The sequence below is a fragment of the Oratosquilla oratoria genome, chromosome 36 (genome assembly GCF_046742065.1).
Source record: "Oratosquilla oratoria isolate Oo_2021 chromosome 36, ASM4674206v1, whole genome shotgun sequence".
In the NCBI taxonomy this organism is placed as follows: domain Eukaryota; kingdom Metazoa; phylum Arthropoda; class Malacostraca; order Stomatopoda; family Squillidae; genus Oratosquilla; species Oratosquilla oratoria.
Genome location: NC_134812.1, coordinates 7,009,411 through 7,014,410, shown reverse-complemented (window position 1 = coordinate 7,014,410; position 5,000 = coordinate 7,009,411).

Sequence of the window (5,000 nt, the reverse complement as noted above, 5' to 3'; positions counted from 1 at the left end):
GTTCTCACTTCCTCGTACTCTCATCTCCCTATGCGCTCATCTCATGCGGTCATCTCTTGTCCTCGCTTCGTTCACTCATCTCACGCGCTCATTTCCTCGTGCGCTCATCTTTTCATGCGCTCATCTCCCCATGCGCTCATCTCATGTGTTCATTTCTATTTATGCTTATTCCGTTTACTCCTCTTACACATCTCCCCATGCGCTCATCTCCCGGTGCGCTCATCTCATGTGCTCATTTCCATTTATGCTCATTCCATTCAATCATCTCACGCGCACATCTCCCCATGCACTCATCTCCCCGTGCGCTCATCTCATGTGATCATTTCCACTTGTGCTCACTTTGTTCACTCATCTCATGCGCTCATTTCATCTGCATGCGTATTCATCTCGCGCGCTCATCTCTCCGTGCACTCATCTCCCCGCGTGTTCATCTCATGTGCTCATTTCCACTTATACTCATTCCATTCACTCATCTCACGCGCTCATCTCCCCGTGCGCTCATCTCCCCGTGCTCTCATCTCCCGCGCTCTCATCTCCCGCGCTCATCTCCTCTAGCGCAGCGTCCGTGATGAACGAGTCCGCTCAGTGACGAGGTATTCATATGGAAATGTCTCCACGGAGGAGGAGGAGGCGGAGGAGAAGAGGAAGAGGAGGAGGAGGAGGAGGAGGAGGCGGTCCCGCTTTAATTATCCACTTGTAAGCCACCAACCCTCTGCAGCTGCCGCCGGACTCTGCCGGACACTGCCGCTGTGTCCGGGAGTCGTTCCCGGCCGTGGTGCAAAGTCCGGCAGGTGTCCGGCCATATTGGATGCCCTTCCGGCATGCGCGTTAATGGTGTCTGGATCGCGCTATAAAAAATAATTAAAAGTGGATGAATGTGTGTGCGTGTATATATATATAAATATATATATATAATATAATATATATATATATATATATATATATATATATACTGTATATATATATATATATATATATATATATATATATATATATATATATATATATATGAGAGAATGTGGGTGGGGAAGGGCATTTGTCGGAAATCTTAAATATATATATATATATATATATATATATATATATATATGTGTGTGTGTGTGTGTGTGTGTGTGTGTGTGTGTGTGTGTGTGTGTGTGCGTGTATACATGTTTAAACATATACGTATAGATGTTTATACATATATGTATATATTTATGTACATATGTATATTTGTATATATATAAATACATATATCTGTATATGTATATATATATATATACATATATTTGTATTCATATATATATGTACAGTATATGTATACACAAGGGAAAAAGGGATAAGTGTGAGTGCGGTAGTTTCAGAGGGATCAGTTTGTTGAGTGTATTTGGAAGGCTTATGGGAGGGTCTTGATTGAAAGGATTAGGAGAGGAAAAGAGGGAGTAATTGATGAGGAACAGTATGGGTTTAGGACAGGTAGGGGTTGTGTGGATAAGATTTTTATGGTAAGGCAGATGTGTGAGAAAGCTTTAGGAAAGGTAAGGATTTTTTTTTTTTTTTGTCTTTATGGATTTGGAAAAGCCTTATGGCAGTTAGACAGGAAGGCACTGTGGGAGGTATTGCAGATATATAGGATAGGAAGAAAGCTGCTTAAAACAGCCAAGAGTTTTTACAAGAGTAGTAGAGCCTGTGTTAGAATTAGAAATGGAGAGAGTGAATGGTTTGAGGTAAAAGTAGGACTTCGCCAGGGATGTGTTATGGTGCCTTGGCTGTTTAATCTATACATGGATAGGGTGGTGCAAGAGATGAAAGAAAGGGTAATGGACTGGGGATTGGAGACTGTTAAAGAAAATGGAGAAAAATAGGAGATAAGCCAGTTGTTGTTTGCTGACGACATTGCTCTTGTAGCAGTATCAGAGGAGGGATTAAGGAAGTTAGTGACGGAGTTTGGGAAGGTGTGCGAAAGGAGGTTGAAGATAAATGTGGGTAAAAGTAAGGTGATGAGATATACAAGGGGAGTAGATGGTAGCAAATTGGAAGTGAGTATTAAGGGAGAGAGACTGAAGGAAGTGGATAGCTTTAGATACTTAGGTGCGAAAGTGTATTGAGAAATAAACATTTGGAAATGGATGCTAAGAGGAGATTACATGAAGGAGTGATTGTGCTGACAGACCTGTATGGGGAAGAAACGTGGAATATAAGAGAGAAACAGAAGAAGACTTTAAATGTGTTTGATATGAAATGCCTGAGAAGTATGGTAGGGGTTACTAGGCTGGATAGAGGAAGAAACAAGGAGTTGAGGAGGAGAGCAGGAGAGCAGGAGTGGAAAGGGAGTTGGGAGATAGGGTGGATGAGGACATCTTTGTAAAAAAAAAAAAAAAAAAAATTCATTGATTTATTTTTATATTTTATTTGATCTTGTTCCATTTGTTTATTTTCTCGTTCCTTTATTTATTCATCTATTATCTTACTAATTTGATCTCAATTTACTTCGTTCATCTATTTGCTTACTCATTTCATTTTGTTCTATCACGTTTATTCCATCTATTTATTGATATTTTTTTCTATTTATTTATTCATTTGTTCATTTGTTTTATCTTTTAGTATATTTCATTTATGTGTGTTTTTTTCTTTTGTCTAATTTATTCAAGAATAGAGGTGTGTTTTGATAGAAGCGGTGGGTCACATTATCCTTCATACTCAACACGCGACACAATATAGCGATTTTTCTACCCTTGTTTGTGTCAGGCGAGTTTCTTCGGTTGAGGAGCGGACGTTGGGCTGGACGGCGGTCACCAACGAACGTGACACCGATTTTTTTTTTTTTTTTTTTTTTTTTTTTTAAATCTGTTTGGGCAGGTAACAGAGTCACTGCTGGGAATCGGAGAGGATTGCGGGATTCGAACCCACGACTAGGAGAATGGGAGATCAGCACGCTTTCGATTACGGCACCCACAGACTGAGCGAAATTTTACCCAACGTTGGAAGCGCTGGTTAAGTTACAATCTAATCTAGCCATATTGATCTATAGATTCTAGTAGTGTGGAAGGGTTTGGGTGGGGGTGGAGGGTGGATGGGTACTAATTCCATCAAAAGTTGTGTATTAAAGCTATGCTTGCATATACAAGTTGTAATGTATACACACATTCTATATATGATATGTGTACACCACTAGTTTACATAGCTTGTGTGTACACAATTTGTATACACGAGTACACATACAGTAGCGGGGTAGTGATTGGGGTCAGGTGGATGAGTGTGTGCTCAGTCCATCAAAAGATGTGTATGAAAGCTAAGCTTGCATATACAAGTTATATTGTACGAGTATACACAAGTTGTATGTATGATATGTGTACACCACTAGTATACATAATTTGTGTACACAATTTGTATACACGAGTACACATCAAAAGCTGTGTATGAAAGCTAAGCTTGCATATACAAGTTATATTGTACGAGTATACACAAGTTGTATGTATGATATGTGTACACCACTAGTATACATAATTTGTGTACACAATTTGTACACATGAGTACAAGTACATTAGTGGGGTAGTGGTTGGGTGATAATGTGCTAATTCCATCAGAAGCTGTGTATGAAAACTAAGCTTGCATATATATTATATTGTAATATACACAAGTTATATTGTACGTGTATATACAAGTTATATATGTGTGAACACAACTAGTATACATAATTTGTGTACACAATTTGTATACATGAGTTGTGTATGAAACCTATGCTTGCATATACAAGTTATTTTGTATACACATGTATATATATATATATATATATATATATATATATATATATATATATGTACACCACTAGTATACATAATTCGTGTACACAATTTGTATACATGAGTTGTGTATGAAACCTATGCTTGCATATACAAGTTGTTTTGTATACACATGTTGTATATATGATGTGTACACCACTAGTATACATAGTTTGTGTATACAATTTGTATACATGAGTTGTGTATGAAACCTATGCTTGCACATATAAGTTGTATTGTGTACACAGGTTGTACATGTGATATGAGTACACAACTAGTATACATAATTTGTGTACACAATTTGAATACATGAGTTGTGTATAAAACCTATGCTTGTATATACAAGTTGTATTGTATACGCATGTTGAGCATATATGTGTACACCATTAATATACATAATTTGTGTGCACAATTTGTATACATGAGTTGTGTATGAAACCTATGCTTGCACATATAAGTTGTATTGTATACACAGGTTGTATATGTGATATGTGTACACAACTAGTATACATAATTTGTGTACATAATTTGTATACATGAGTTGTGTATGAAACCTATGTATATACAGGTTGTATTGTGTACGCATGTTGAGTATACTCGTATATGTGTACACAACTAGTATACATAATTTGTGTATACAATTTGTATACATGAATACACGTACATAAGCTGGTAGCACGCGCAAGCATTCTTGTGTGTTTGTTTCTCTGAAACAAAAAAGGATTTTACATATTTTGTCTTTTAGTGTCAGACGATTTTGTTTGTTTGAAGATGTATCGTATTGAAATGATTAATACTATCTCTACTAATCCTAGGAAATGAATAAGTAAATAAATAGGGAAATAGATAGAAATAAATAAATTAATAAGTAGATAAATAAAGGAATAAATTAATGTATAAATAGATGAATAAATATAACACACACACACACACACACACACACATCATTCACAAAGTATAGCCCTAAAACTGACGCAATACTGTTCATAATGCTTGTTACAAAATAAACAAATAAATAAATGAATAAATGAGAAAACTAATTGATTAAGATTGATAGATAGATAAACAAGTAAAATGAAAAATTAAGTATATATAAATAGAGTAAAAGAAAAAATATATAAATAAAAAAGTTGTCAAAAGATTTCGTTATCATAAGGCTTTGATTTAAACAACAGTCAATGAATAGCTTAGAGACTATCATCATAACTAAAAGCATTAACTATTCTTGATGACAAACCC